This window comes from Scyliorhinus torazame, chromosome 7 (genome assembly GCF_047496885.1).
Source record: "Scyliorhinus torazame isolate Kashiwa2021f chromosome 7, sScyTor2.1, whole genome shotgun sequence".
NCBI classification, from domain to species: Eukaryota; Metazoa; Chordata; class Chondrichthyes; order Carcharhiniformes; family Scyliorhinidae; genus Scyliorhinus; species Scyliorhinus torazame.
In genome coordinates, this window is record NC_092713.1 from 20,991,845 (window position 1) to 21,008,334 (window position 16,490).

General features: G+C 49.7%; 1 protein-coding gene across 1 annotated transcript in view; it reads right to left on the bottom strand.

Moving 5' to 3' along the window:
• nexn (nexilin (F actin binding protein)) overlaps positions 1-728 on the bottom strand; it is a 91,083-nt gene extending 90,355 nt beyond the window's left edge. Inside the window, exon 1 of the mRNA XM_072510405.1 lies at positions 480-728. The gene's annotated coding sequence lies outside the window, so the exon portion shown is untranslated. The remainder of the gene's footprint in view (positions 1-479) is intronic.
• Positions 729-16,490: the final 15,762 nt, after the last annotated feature.

Sequence of the window (16,490 nt, forward strand, 5' to 3'; positions counted from 1 at the left end):
TCTATCTCTGTTCACCCTCTATCTACCCCTCTCTCTATCTCTGCTCCCTCTCTCTCTCTGCTCCCTCTCTATCTACCCCCCCCTCTATCTACCCCTCCCCTCTCTCTATCTCTGCCCCCTCTCTCTATCTCTGCTCTCCCTCACTCTCTGCTCCCCATCTCTATTTCTGTTCACCCTCTATCTACCCCTCTCTCTCTATCTCTGCTCCCTCTCTATCTCTGCTCCCTCTCTATCTACCCGCTCTATCTACCCCTCCCCTCTCTCTATCTCTGCCCCCTCTCTCTATCTCTGCTCCCTCTCTCTCTGCTCCCCCATCTCTATCTCTGTTCACCCTCTATCTACCCCTCTCTCTATCTCTGCTCCCTCTCTCTCTGCTCCCTCTCTATCTAACCCCCCCCCCCCCCTCTCTCTATCTCTGCACCCCCCCCCCCCCCCCGCCCCTCTCTGCTCTTCAATCTGGTTTGAAGTTAGGGACCTACCTTCCTCAATAACTGATGGGTTTTGATTCTCTCAGCGCTGGATCTTCAGGACGATGTGGTAAAATCCAAAGGAGCTCTCAGACTAAAGACAGGAGCTGCTGCGCAGACCTCAGCCGCCACTGACCACCCTCGATGTGCTTTGGGTAAAGTTACGTCTCCCCCGTAGCAAGTTTCCATAAAAGTCCCGTTCGCTGGCCGTCTACCGCATTCCAGGCGATCCGGGGCATGGCTCCCTCCCAACTCCCTCCCGCCTCTTCCTACATCCCCGCAGCACACACTCTGCCCGCTCACTGTGCCAGCGACAGCTGGTGTGACACAACCAGAGCTGCTTAAATACTGCCCATGGTGGGGGGGGGGTTCAAATCGCAACACCATCTCCAAGCTGGGATTGAAAACAAGATTGCATTTATATAGCGACTTTCACCACCTCTGAGCGCCCGGAAGAAAGCAGCTCACATCCCAGTTAAATATTTCTGAAGTGTGGTCACTTGGAATGTGGGAAAGGCAGGAGCTAATTGGTGGAGAGCAAGATCCCACAGTGAAGCGATGAGGAGACTTTATTTTCAAGCCCGAGAGAGAGGGGGTCAGGATGCCAGACAGAACCTTCCTCCAAGATGTGGACATGCCGGCGATCGACTGGGGTGGGCACAGTAAGAAATCTTACAACGCCAGGTTAAAGTCCAACAGGTTTGATTGGAGTCACTAGCTTTCGGAGCGCAGCTCCTTCCTCAGGTGAGTCTTCACGTTAGTATAAGAACACAAAAACTAGCCGCCGTAGGAGCAGAAGTAGGCCATTCGGCCCATCGAGCCTGCTCCACCATTCAATGGGATCACGACTGATCTGATATGACAATCCTCTGCTCCACTTCCCCACCTTATCCCCACAATTCTTGATTCCCTTGCTGATTAAAAATCTGGGGCGGGATTCCCCCATCCCCACCCCCCCTCCGCTGGAGGGCCAAATTGTCCGCTGCCAGTTTTCAGGTGGGGGCTGGGATCACGCCGCGCCGGTCAGGGGCCGTTGGCAGCGGCCCCCCCCCCCCCCCCCAGCAATTCTCCGGGCCCCGATGGGCCGAGTGGCCGTCAGTTCCTGGCCTGTCCCGCCGGCGTGAATTGGACATGGTCCATCACGGCGGGACCTGGCTTGTAGGCCGGCTAGGTGAGTCCCCGGGGGGGGGGGGGCACGGGGGGATCTGGCCCCGGGGGGCCACCCACAGTGGCCTGGCCCGCGATCGGGGCCCACCAATCTGCGGGCGGGCCTGTGCCGTGGGCCATTCCTTCCGCGCCGGCCTCTGTAGGGCTCCACCATGGCCGCGCGGAGGAGAACCCCCCTGCACATGCGCAGGAATGCGCTGGCAGGTCTGCGCATGCGCGGAACCACTCCGGCGGTTCTGCGCATGCGCCAACTCGTGCCAGGCCTTCAGCGCTGGTTGGCGTGGCGACAAGCCCTTTGGTGCCAGCCTAGCTCCCGGAAATACGGAGGATTCCGCACCTTCCGGTCGGCCCAACGCCGGAGTGCTTCGCGCGCTCTTGGCGTCGGGCCGTCCGGCCAGTTGCGGGAGAATCCCGCCCCTTGTTTTTGTACCTAATTACATTTGATCACCGTCTGTCTCGACACGCTGCCCCCCCCCCCCCCCCCCACACCCCTCCGGGCCCCCCCTTGGTGTCTTCACTGTACAATAACGTACATGAAATGCAACTGTATAAAAAATCGAAAATGTCAATAAAAATATATTTTTAAAAATCTGTCTATCTCAGCCTTGAACATACTTAACGACCCAGCCCCTACAGCTCTCTGTGGTAAAGAATTCCACAGATTCACTCCCCTCTGAGAGAAGAAATTCCTCCTCTGTCTTAAATGGCCCGTCCCTTATTATGCGATGATGCCCTCTGGTCCGAGACTCTCACACGAGGGGAAGCAATCTTTCAGAAATCAACCTTGTCAAGCCCTCTGAGAATCTTAAACCTCTCGATAAGGTTGCTTCTCATTCTTCCAAACTCCAATGACTACAGACCCAACCTACTTGACCTCTCCTCATCCGTAAATCCCTCCGTGCCCGGGATCAACCTCATGAACCTTCTCAGGGCTACCTCAGTATATCGGACCTTTTTAAAATTAATAGCTAGATGTGCTATGGGTGGGCCTTGTGGCACAGTGGATCATATCCCTGCCTTTGAGACATTTGGACGTGATAGCCAAGGAAGGTATTATATTTATTTCTTGCTGCAAAGAGAAAAGGTATGGAGGTGCCCACACTTTGGACTCTTGTAAGACACGATGAGAGGTTTATTATGGTTATGCTCAATACAATCAAGATGATGATCTGCCTATAGCCCTCGCAAACACTCTGCTGATGCCACTACACATAACATGATGCAGAATCATCAAGAATGTATTCCCAGATACACATCACACCTCCCCTTTTACGTCATTAGTGCAACAGAAACAATTAACATATTTACAACGGATCGCCTGATATGTTATTTCTACACATGTATACCATTCAATAAGACAGTCTCTGTGCCAGACGTCTATTCTTTTTTTTGGTAGAATTTGGCATTTTTGAACTCGGCTATTTACGATGTTAGAAGTGTCTTCATTCCTTTCTGGAGATGGTACTTCTTGGGTAGCTATCTCAGTGCCTGTCACTGTCAGCATTGAACAGTCCTCAGAAACACAATCTGAACTCGTCACTGTCTCTGGTCCCTGTTCCAAAGTGTAGCTCTCCAGATCTTCTAAAGCTGGAACCTCGTGAGACGTTTCTGCAAACTCACTTTGTGTAGCAAGTAACTGATCATCATGGCATCTCCAAACTCTTTAATCTTCCATCTGCACGGTGTATGATTTGGACCTGTCTTTGTTAGGATCATAGCTGGTACCCATTTCTCATGGGTGGTGTAACTCCGAGCTGACACTCTTGCTCCCTGTTTGAATATTCGCTTTTTAGAGATTGTCTCCCTCCGAGCAATTTGTGTTTGTTGTTGTCATTTGACAATCTCTGAAGTATCAGGTGGAGTTAACAAATCAGACTGTGTTCATAGTTTCCTCTTAAACAACAGCATTGCTGGTGAGCCTTGTGTGGTAGTGTGTAAAGTGTTCCGATAAAATATTAGAAATTTGTTTACTCTTCTTGATGATGTCCCCTGGTCCTTTGATGCTTTGATAGAATTATTTTTTTAAAAAAATGTTTTTATTCTCCATTTTCACATTTTCCTTCAAAATTTACACCCCACCCACAAACAGTAAACTGTAACAAATACAAAATCAATCCCCTTAACAATAACAACGATCCCATCTCACACCACCCCAACAACGGCCCACCTGTCAATATATGCATCCAATAAAACAAACCCTCCCACGGTGGAAACAAAAAACAAAGGAGAAAAAGAAAAAGGAGTCCGGGACCGCCCATGGTCACCATTAACCTATAGAGACGCCCCCCCTCAATCCCCCCCTCCCCCCACCCTCAACGCCATCCAACCTTTGAAGGTGTGTCGTACATGATATCCAGCAGTTGTCAACTCCCCCCCCCCCCTCTCCAACTCCTCCCATCCACTGCCTCTTGTAAAACTCCTCCCCAACCTCGGTCCCTTCCCCCCAACTTTCCACCCCGGCTAGACCACTCGGACCCTGTTCTGCCAGGCTCCGATGGCCGCAGCCCCTCCCCCCACCTCACTCCCGTTCACTGGCCGGCTTAAACCGGCCAGCGTGGAGGCCCCCGCCCGGGTCCCTTTCTCCCTTGCCCGGCCCTAGGAAAGCCCAGAAATCCCCTTTTAGCACACACACCCCGCATATCCACCTACACCCCAAAGAGCTCCCATCACTTCCCTTGTCCAAATATATGCAACATTGGCTCCTTTAGCCCATACACCCGCACGCAGTGAGACAAAAAAGAAGAAAATACAGTCATGAGGCTACATCAGCACATGGCCATTTCTCAATTTGTCAGTTCTGCCACAGTCCTTCTGCTTTCGCAAACTCCTCCGCTGCTTCCGCCGTTCCAAAATAAAAGTCCTTGAGCTTGTAAGACACCCTCAGCTTCGCTGGATATACAATGCCGCACTGCACCTTGCTAATGTACAGTGCCCTCTTCACCCGGTTGAAGGCAGCCCGCCCTCTCGCCAGCTCCACCATAAAGTCCTGGTATACACGTATACCAGCTCCAGCCCACTGCACCACCCGCTTTTGCTTGGCCCAGCTCAGGACCTTCTCCTTCACACTGTACCTACGGAAGCACAGAGTCACTGCCCTTGGCGGCTCACTCGCCTTTGGTACAGGCCGCCACGACCGATGAGCCCGATCCAGTTCATATCGGGAGGGATCCTCCGTCTCCTCCAATAGTTTTGCCAGCATCGCGGCAAAATACTCAGTCGGCCTCGGTCCTTCAACTCCTTCGGGCAGCCCCACAATCCTCCAATTCTGTGGCCTGGATCTGTTTTCCAGGTCTTCCATTTTTCCTCGCAGATCCTTGTTAATCTCCATCACCTTCCGCATCTCTTTCCCCATCGAGGCAAGTTGATCACTGTGCTGCAATAATGTCTCCTCCACTCCCTTCAGCGCCTCCCCTTGCTCCCGCACCTCCGCCACTGCGCTCGCCACCGCCATCGTCACCGGGGAAATCGCCTCTTCCACCAGCACACTCAAAACCTCCCTCATCTCCTTCCTCATTGTCTCCATGTATTTTGTAAACTGCCTTTCGAATTCCGCAGCCATCACCGTAGCTATTTCTTCAGCCGTAAGCAATGCGGCCTCCCCTGGTGCTCCAGCCTCCATTTTCCTTGGTGACCCCGCGGTGACCTTTCAACTCCCCGACGGACCCTCAGTTGTTTTTTTTACGGTGGTTTCTTTGCTCACCCTCGACATTTACTTTTACTGTGCCTTCACTGTGCCTCCTCTATGCCTTCTCCCAGCTTTTGCTACCTCCGTGGACCCTGGGGCCGGGCTTAAAGCACCGAAAATGCCGTTCCCGAACGGGAGCCCTCCATTGTGCGGCTGCCTCCCGCCCGCTGTCACCGGAAGCTTAATAGGATGATTTGATGATTGCACAAAAAGTTTAGCCAATCCATTCGTTGCTGGATGATATGGAGCTGACCTGATATGGTGTATACTGTTCCCTTTCAAACAGTCCTCAAACTCCTTTGAAGTAAACTGAGTACCATTATCACTGACAATCTGCTCCAGTGTTGCAAATCTTGTCTAGTTTTTCAATGGACTGCTCAGTTGTTGTTGGCTTCACCATCGTGACTTCTGTCCATTTTGAGTGCACGTCCAGTGGACCAGCACAATCGATGTGTCTTCTCTGCCATAGCTGTGTCGGCCATTCCCACCTATGTAATGGTTGTGATGGTGGAGTGTTCATTAGTTTTGCACAAGATTGGCATTGCCCAACTTTCTCTTCAATTTGAGCATCTAATCCCGGCCACCAAAAATAACTGTGTTCCAATTCCTTCATCCTCACACCAGAATGTCCCGCACGCAGTTGGGCAAGGTCTCTACAATGTAAGCACGGAGGAATAATCACACGGACTCCCCACAATAGAACTCCATTTTGTACTGCCAACTCAAGTCTTCGCATGATGTAGGGCTTGAGGTCTGGATTCTTCTTATGAATGTCTGACAGCGTTCCTGTTTAGACCAAGGCCATCACTTTCCACATCACTGGATCGGTTCTTGTATTTCATGAAGTTGAGATGAAATCACGGGTACATTATCCATGAGCGAGAAATACCAAATATTAACAACATTTTCTTCTGGGTCATGCTTGACTTGTAACGGGCAATCGCAATAAAGCATCAGCATTTGCATACTGCTTGGACATGCGATACTGGATATCGACAGTGTGTGCCGACAATATCAACAGCCATCTTTGCAATCTACTAGCTGCCAAAGAAGGTATACGTGTATACAGCCCAAAGATTGTAGTCAAGTATCGATGATCTGTCAAGGGGGGTCAAAGGGCCCATAAAGAAAATGATACTGAGGGATTCTTTTTCTCGCTGAGCACAATTCATTTCTGCGCTAGTAAGTGTGCGTGAAGCAAATGCTATCATAGAATTTACAGTGCAGAAGGAGGCCATTCGGCCCGTCGAGTCTGCACCGGCTCTTGGAAAGAGCACCCTACCCAAAGTCAACATCTCCACCCTATCTCCATAACCCAGTAACCCCACCCAACACTAAGGGCAATTTTGGACACTAAGGGCAATGTATCATGGCCAATCCACCTAACCTGCACATCTTTGGACTGCGGGAGGAAACCGGAGCACCCGGAGGAAACCCACGCACACACGGGGAGGATGTGCAGACTCCGCACAGACAGTGACTCAAGCCGGAATTTAACCTGGGACCCTGGAGCTGTGAAGCAATTGTGCTAACCATTGTGCTACCGTGCTACCTATCGGCCGTTCCCCTCCTGAAAGCTTAATGTGCGAGACGACTGCACCAACCTCATAGGGTGAGGCATCGCAAGCTAATTGCAACTTCATTTTTGGATAATAATAACCAACAGCTCCGACTTCAGCGAAGCTTCTTTCACTTTGTTGTATGCATTCTTACATTTTCCTGACCGATGCCATGCATGTTTGACACATAGCAAAGTGTGTAAAGGTTTCAATCGTGTCGCTAAATTCGGCAGGAATTTACCATAATTGATCAGTCCTAAAAACGACCTCAGTTGTGTCACATTTTGAGGACGTGGTGCTTCTAAGATTGCTGACATTCTCTTTGGTTCTTTGGGCAAACCATCTTTGTCGGTGATGTGACCAAGGTCACTTATGGATGGCTTGAAAAAGGTCACACTTTTCCTTCTTAACGCTCAAGTTGCGTCTCTGTAACTACTTCAGGGTAGCTTCCAAATTCTCCAAGTGTTCCTGCTCACTCCAAACCGGAGATGAGTTTGTCATCTGAATAACATTGCACACCATTCATCCCACTTAGAATTTGATCCATGGATCTTTGAAAAAAGGGCAGATGTTGTTGCAAAATGAAGTCTTCTGTAATGAAGCAGACCTTTGTGCATCACAATGGTGAGTGGTGGCTGTGATTCAGCAGTCACATTCATCTGCAGATATGCCTGCGAAAGGTCAATGTTACTGAATTTCTGTTCTCCAGAAAGTCCAGCAAACAAGTCTTCAATCAGCGGCAGTGGATAATGAACTCGCACAAAACTGGGTTAATCGTAATTTTAAAATCTCCACAAATTCTCACTGAACCATCCCGTTTTAATACAGGAGTGATTGGTGTCGCCCAATCATTTGATTTGATTTATTGTCACATGTACCGAAGTACAGTGAAAAGTATTTTTCTGCGGCCGAGGGAACGTACACAGTACATACATAGACAAAAGAATAATCAACAGAGTACATTGACAAATGGCACATCGACAAACAGTGATTGGTTACAGTGCGGAACAAGGGGCCAAATAAAGCAAATCCATGAGCAAGAGCAGCATATGGTGTCATGAATAGCGTTCTTACAGGGAACAGATCAGTCCAAAGAAGAGTCGTTGAGGAGTCTTGTAGCTGTGGGGAAGAAGCTGTTCCTCTGTCTGGATGTGCGGGTCTTCAAACTTCTGTACCTTCTGCCTGATGGAAGGGTCTGGAAGAAGGCAATGCCTGGGTGGGAGGGGTCTCTGATAATGCTGTCTGCCTTCCTGAGGCAGCGGGAGGTGTAGACAGAATCAATGTGGGGGTGGCAAGCTTGTGTGATGCGTTGGGCTGAGTTCACCACACTCTGCAGCTTCTTGCGATCTTGGGCCGAGCAGTTGCCATACCAGGCTGTGATGCAGCCGGATAGGATGCTCTGTAATAATAATAAAAATAATAATCGCTTATTGTCACAAGTAAGCTTCGATGAAGTTACTGTGAAAAGCCTCTATCGCACATCTGTAGAGGTTTGTGAGAGTCAATGCAGACTAGCCAAATTTCTTTAGCTTCCGTAGGAAGTAGAGACGTTGTTGGGCTTTCTTGACTGTTGCATCAACGTGAGTGGACCAGGACAGACTGTTGGTGATGGTGTCCCCCAGGAACTTAAAGCTATCGACCATCTCCACTTCGGAGCCATTGATGTCGACGGGAGTGTGTGTCGTGCAATGCTTCCTGAAGTCGATGATCAGTTCCTTGGTCTTTCCGACATTTAGAGAGAGGTTGTTTTCGGTACACCATGCAACCAAGTGATTTATCTCCCTTCTGTAGTCTGATTTGTCTTTGCAGCAACAGATTCAATGATTCCTGTCCTTACTAATCTTTCTATTTCTGCTTCAACTTTAGGCTTAATGGGGTATGGTAAGGTTCCAGCTTTGAGACATTTGGGTGTGCTGTCTGGCTTGATATTTAGATATAGCTCAACTCTAGTCATAGAACTTAGTGAATCTTCGAACACCTTCTTGTACTTCTTCAAAGTCATTGCAAATTGCTCTTTGAATGCACTAATTGATTGACTGTTTCCCAGTTATGCCTAATCTCGGCCAGCAATGCTCTGCCAAGTACAGCAGAAAAGTGTCACGGACAATGTGAAGAGGCAACTTCACCATCTGTCCATTTGCTTCTACTTTCACCATAATGTATCCTTTTAATGACACTGCCTCTTCAGTGTAAGTCCTTAGGGCCATATTTGACAGTTTTAAAGGCAGATGCCTCCACTTCTGATAAATTGTCTCAGATATCAGTGATGCTGCAGTGCCCGTATCCATTTCCATTTGAATTTCATGACCTTCAAGTTTTAGATATGCCCCAAAATGTTGGTGATCACCCTGCATTGACCAGACACCCAGCTTAATCTTTAGCAGCAACTCAGTTTCACTTTCTCTTGGATGATCACGAGCTTCATCCACTGATTTGTGGACTCAACTAAATTGTTTACGTGTGTTGTTCTTCTTGCACTTGCTTGGTGCAGGAGAGGTTTTCTGAGCCAAACACGCTTTGAAATTGTGGCGCTTCTTGCCAAAGTTCTTACAAGTATTTGATTTACTCCAGCACGCCCCCCCCCCCCCCCCCACAGGCTGAGTGTGTGTCCAACCTGTGTACAACGGTAACATGGTTGCCCCTTTACAGCCCTGTTCCTTGATGTCTCCATATTGTGGATCTTCGCTCCAGCCCTTGTCTGCGAAGCTTCTCTCGTAGCAAGCTCCATGGTTGTGGCAACTTCCACAGCAGTTTTCAGAGTTAAACCACTGCCAGTGAGCAGCTTCCTCTGAATTGCTTCACTGCGTAGCCCACAAACTAGCCTGTCTCGAAGAGTATCATTAAGTGCTACACCAAATTCACAATATCTAGTGGAGCCATCTGGGATGGCCATGTCCCGATTACAAAATGGACACTTGCAAAGAATGCAGGGAAAATTGCACAATACTGAAAAGCAAGCAAGTGCAAGGTCTGTCTGTTGATTAGAGCAGTGGCTCTCAGACAGAACCGGTACTGCTAAGCCAGCTACATACTAATGAGCCACCTCCGGGGACAAAAGGGAAACATTTAGATAAACAATGTTAAGGCAGACACCCCGGCGCCAGAGGAGACTCAAACAAAGCAAACCAACGGCCACCTAGGACACGCCCAGCAAACAAGGAACCCACCCCTCTATTGGAGGAAGATCGATAAGAATGATTGGGAAGGGCCCAATTAATTGAGGCCAAGTTCAAGGCCTGCCCAAAAACGCACGAAGCCCTTTTGGGTATAAAAAGTAGTCCCCAAGAGAGAATCTTTCTTCTCTGGCCTTGGCTCTCAGCGAAGAGAGACCAGCCTAGCAGCTATGCCAGACCAAGTAAGTTCCAAGTTAACGCACGCTACGAGATAGACGCTCACAGTTGCTATCCTGTAAACAGCTCAACCCAGCAGCCTCAGAACCAAGCAACGGCCATTGTTCCTCTGACTGAGTGGGCACCCCAAGCTAAGTATAGGCTTTTAGTAATAGGTTGTAGAGTTTTATGCATGAGTAGATTTGACTGTGTGTAAATAAATGAGCTTTGCTTTTGAACTTACTAACTGGTGTATCGAGTCTTTGATCAGTATTCGGTTTGAACTCTGTGGCAGTGTCGAAAGACACCTGGCGAGTCTTGAGCAAACGTAATTAAACAGAGCCAAATTAAGAGACAACAGCACGTTAGCAACACTTGCTAGTCTTCCTAAAGATGCCATAAAGTGTAAAATGGTTTCAGCTTCTTCCTGATTACAGCAATGGAGTCAGCACCGTTATACAATCAGTAACAGTTCAGAAGAGAAATGTCTCTCTAAGATTTTCATTACTTCACTGAAGGATTTGTCTCCTGGTTTTTGCAGGGTGAACAAGATTCTGTAGCAGCATAACCATTTTACGGCCAAGGGAGCTGATAAATGTTCCGACCTTTAGGTCCTCCGGCGTCTGATTAGCTTTTAAACACAATTGGAATCTTTCTTCATATGAATTCTGTGTTTCGTAATCCTCACCAAACATGTCCATAGCGCCCATTTTTCCGGTCATGTTTGAATCCCGGTTCCTAGGGTCTCCACTTCCTCCTTTCCGACTGTATTGGAAAGTCTGGCACAAACAATCCCTTGAACAAGCAACTGGGAAATCTTTCCCTTTTATGCCTCAGTTTTTTGTCTTATCCACCGGGATTGCCATGCAGAATCGGCAGACTTCAAAATACCCGTTCCCTACAGCCAGTGTAGCTTCGCCACGTGCTTGGTCCCCGCAGACCAGACCGTACTCACTTCAAGCAAGTCTTCCCTGACTGTTGTCTCACTCACATTTGCTGTCGAAATCTTTTGTTAAACCTTCACGTTGCTGGCAGTTCTTCGCCTGACGTCTGTTTGTGTGTGTGTGTGTGTGTGCGCGCGGGCCCGGTCCCTAAATCTTCCGTTGCTCCCGATGTCATCCCACGATTAGTCAACGAAGAGCTTCTTTCCTGCGATTCCTCTGCCTCAATCCTCATCGCCAGTTTTCTCTCCCGTTATATTGCTTTCTTGCGTCAAAGGGAAAAGGTATGGAGGGGCCCACATACTGGATTCTTGTTCAACACAATGAGAGGTTTATTAAGGATGTTGCACATGCATTCAATTTTTTTTTTAAAATTTAGAGTACCCAATTCATTTTTTCCAATTAAGGGGCAATTTAACGTGGCCAATCCACCTACCCTGCACATCTTTGGGTTGTGGGGGCGAAACCCACCGGGAGAATGTGCAAACTCCACATGGACAGTGACCCGGGCCGGGATCGAACCTGGGACCTCGGCGCCGTGAGGCAGCAATGCTAACCACTGCGCCACCGTGCTGCCAACTCATGCATTCAAGGTAATAATCTGCTCAAAGCCCTGTGTAAACTCTCTGCTGACGTCACTACACATTACATGATGCATAACAAGCAGGAATATAGTCCCAAATACACAACAAAAGGCGTGTTGACGACATGACTGGGGCGGCACGGTGGCGCAATGGTTAGCACTGTTGCCTCACGGCACTGAGGACCCGGGTTCAATCCCGGCCCCGGATCACTGTCTGTGTGGAGTTTGCACATTCTCCCTATATCCGCGTGGGTCTCACCCCCACAACCCCAAGATTTGCAGTGTAGGTGGATTGACCACGTTAAATTGCCCCTTCATTGGAAAACATTATTGGGTACTCTAAATCTAAAAAAGACAGCATGGCCAAGCAGGTAGTGCGTCAACTTGTAAATCCTTCCAACACTTGCCAATTTGAGGTGGTAAAGGTGAGCTAGATTCCTGTTCAACCATGTGAGGGAAAGGAAATTGGAGCCTGTGCCATCACTATCCATAACTCCAGGGCTACAACATGCAGGTAAAAGTGCATGCTGCCATAGCAACCCAGAGTGAACTGTAACCCACCGTCACCAATTGTGTTACGATCTGGAATGGACTGTCTGAAAGGATGGTGGAAACCTTCAAAAAACAATTGGATGAATAATTGAAAAGGGGCTGTGGAGTAGGAAAGGGTCTAATGATGGATAGCTCTTTCAAATGTGATGGGTTAAGTGGCAACCTTTTGTGCTGTAAGATTCTATGATAGCCATTCAGCCTTGATAGTGGCGCCATAGAGTGATGGTGGAGTTGGCGATGATTCCTCGGAGGCAATTATTGCGGTGATGAGATTATGCATTTTAAATGGGCCAATTATCATCATTCCGTGGCCTTTGGGGAATTGTTAGGGTTCAGCTAACTGTATTTAAATGAAAGATAAGCACTTTCAGATGTTCCCACAGTTTGGAAGAAAGCTTTGCATTTTTTGCGTAAAATGGATGAAAGTGGCTCAGCAGCCATTTAAAGATCTTTTCTAATCTTCGTTTCACTAGCAGTCAAAGGAAAAGGAAGTCTTGCGATGCGGTGCGTAGTGCCCCTGCCTCTGAGCCAGAGGTTCCAGGTTCGCAACAGAGTGCAGGACTTGATGGCCAAGGACGGTGCGTCCAGAATCTAGCCAAGAAAAGTTGATCGTCAACCTGCAGATCCCTCCGACACACACCGGTGGCAGGTAGTAAGAGCAGCAGAGATTCCTGGTCAGCTGGTGATAGAAATAACCTAATAATAATCTTTAGTGTCACAAGTAGGCTTACATTAACATTCAATGAAGTTACTGTGAAAATCCCCTCGTCGCCACATTCCGGCGCCTGTTCGGGTACACGGAGGGAGAATTCAGAATCTCCAATTCACCTAACAGCACATCTTCGGGACTTGTGGGAGGAAACCGGAGCACCCGGAGGAAACCCACACTGACACGGGGAGAACGTGCAGACACCGCACAGACAGTGACTCAAACCGGGAATAGAACCTGGGACCCTGACGCTGTGAAGCAACAGTGCTAACCACTGTGCTACCATGCCGCCCTTGGAACCTCTACAACCACAGTCATAGCTCCAGGACTATAACATGTATGTAGCTTCAGGACTACATTATGTATGTAAATGTCCATGTTGCCACAGCATTTCTGAGTCCCTGGGTTTTTGGGGGGGAGCAGTGGAGAGTAAGTGTGGATCAGATTGGTACCATCAGCACTGTGTTTAACCCCTGCTCCAGCTGGAGTGGATTCCGGACCTGCCTCCTTGCCCCACGTGGTGGAGGTGGGAGCGATGTGGGTGGGACCAGTCTTTGGGCAAAAATAATGCAAGAAAAAGAATAAACAGTCCAACAGGGATGAAAGTCTGAAGGATTATTTAAGGTGACTGAGCCAATGCTTGGCCATTTGACACTGTCATCTCGACTTAGAATTATTCCCAAAAGTAGGTCATTTGAAACATGACCCACGCTGAGTGTAGTGTGCTTGGGAGAAAGAGGTCGCTTCAGACGTGATTCTCCAAGTTCCCCATATCTGAGGTTTTCCTTGTGCCATGTCTGTTCTAGACTAATTGATAGAGGCTACATTTTGTCAATTACTCCATTATAATTATACCATGTGACTAGAAAGATGGTAGAGAGCAAACTAGATAAACTTTGGGTTTTTTGGGGAAGGCTTAGAATTCTCTATGTCCCTAATTTGCCCAGATGACCTGGAATAGTACGAATCCACTGGCGCCCCCGAGGCACAAAAGGCATCAAGAGATCCAGCGAGCACTGCATTTCCATGTTTAAAAAACGCCCAGGGGGCGATTCCCCAATACGGAGCCCAAGTGTTGGCGCCGTTGTGAACGCCGTCGCGTTTCACGACGGCGCGAACCGGGCACGGGTACGACCGATTCTGGCCCCCACAGGGAGCCAGCACGGCGCTGGAGCGGTTCAAATGGGCGCCGCGCCAACCCGCGCATGCACAGTTGGGCCGCGCCAGCCTGCGCATGCGCGGGGGACTTCTTTAGCGCGCCGGCCCCGACTCAAGGTGGAGCCGGTGTTCAGGGGCCAGAAAGTAGGCCCGGGGGGGGGGGGAGAGGCCGGCCCCATCGGAGGCCCCCCCCCCTCCCCGGTCAAGGATCCCCCCCCGCCCCCCCACAGGCCACCCACCGACCGTTCGCGCAGAGTTCCCGCCGGCAGCGACCAGGGGTGAACGGCACCGGCGGGACTCTGTCGTATCCGCGCGGCCGCTCAGCCCATCCGGGCCGGAGAATCGGCGGCCCCGCACCTCGGAGAATCACGCGCCGGCGTCGGAACGACGTGGCGCGGTTGCTCCGTTTCTCCGCCCTGGCGCGGGGCTCGGAGAATCGCCCCCCCCCCACCCAGTTCCCAACAGAGCTCCAAACACAGGGAAGCAGATGTACAGGTCCTACATGTGTCAGTAAAGTGTTAGCCCATCTAAAATAGTTTAACATCTGTGTTAAACTCGCAGGCAGAAAAATGTCATAGCAACGGATTAACATGCTGGCCCATTGGTGTCGCTATTAACTATTTCCAGGCCACAGTCCTTAAAGAAAGTTTGCAATCATAGAACCATAGAATTTACAGTGCAGAAGGAGGCCATTCGGCCCATCAGGTCTGCACCAGCATTTGGAAAGAGCACCCTACTTAAGCCCTCACCTCCACCCTATCCCCGTAACTCCACCTAATCTTTTCGGGCACTAAGGACAATGTTAGCATGGCCAATCCACCGGACCAGCACATCTTTGAATCCATGTGTTATTTCTGAATGTACAATGTAATGAGTTACAATTCCTCTGGTTTCTGTGTGCAATGACATTACACGTTTTTGGTGAATATTTCCTTTCATCCTTACCATCCTTACCAAGAGTCAAACGGTGGTTGGTGACATTAGCAGGCCAACGGGCTCACAAGGCAATGTGCTGTCTACCTTCTTGATGCAAGGTGTATAGTGGAGACAATGTTAACCTAATTTAACACAACAATATCAACCTGCCACTCGGTAGGACAGAACTTGAGTATTGCTGAACGAAAGCGACATGGGGCAGAGTTTACCGGTCGCACCCACCGGAATGGGGACGGGACACGGTTGGTGGATCCGGGAGGGGCCTCTTTCAGGATCCCCAGTGAGATCCCCGATGGTGGTTACACCTTGCGAGATTCAACGAGATCTCAGGAGATGTTGCGATCTGGATCCCGCCCACGATGGGCGGGACCCAGACTTTCAGAGTGAAGTGAGTTTAAAAGCTCTCTGAACTCTGCCGACTCCAGATGGAGCAGGATCTACCGGCCTTGCTGAGGAGACCTTAATTGGACGCCATTTAGCACTGGTCCCCACAAAGGGAGACCAGGTGGAAAGGCAACTTGAGCAGGGGGGGGGGGGTAGAGGGGGTCTCCCACGCGATCAGAGGCCAATGGGTGACTGGTGTCTGAGTAGGGTGGCACGCTGGCACTGCTGATGCCACCTGGGCATCTTGGCACTGCCAACCTGGCACTGCCACCTGATGACACTGGTGACACTGCCAGGCTGACAGGAGCACTGCCAGGGTGCCAGACTGGCAGGGCCAAGATTCCGGGGTGACATCTTGCCCATCACGGAGATCAGGCCCGGGGGTGCGCTGCCCGTATGAAGTGGGGTGCAGGAGGGCTTGAGGACCCACTTATAGATGGGGCGGTGCGGGTGTCACATCGGGGGGGGGGGGGGCGATAGATCGGGGTGCCATTTATAAATCTCTTCCTACACTGCGGAGCTCCTCTGGGGCCAGAACCCACAACCGAGTGCCGTTAGATAGCAGGGTGGTTCCCGGTGCTGCAAGCACCAGGAACAACCCCTCCAATCCCGCCCAGAACGGACTCTGTATTTTTGGGGGGTTTAGATGTTGCCCATGCTGTGGAAGCTTTTTGTCTCGCACTCATCAGGACAGATGCAATTGCCACATTTTGTCAACAACTCCATTATCATTATATCATGTGACTAGAAGGAAGGTAGAGAACAAAGTAGGTAAACTTTGGTCTTTTTTGGGGTTTACTAATCTCTGATGTCCCTAATTTTTTTTTTTATCACTTGTTGTCACAAGTAAGCTTCAATGAATTACTGTGAAAAGCCCCTAGTCGCCACATTCTGGCGCCTGTTCGGGGAGGCCGGTACGGGCCCAGGTGATCTCGAATAGTGTGAGTCCACGATATCATTTATACTGCATAAGAAGAGGTTGCTGATTGGCTGGCACGTTAACTCTGATTAACTGAGGTG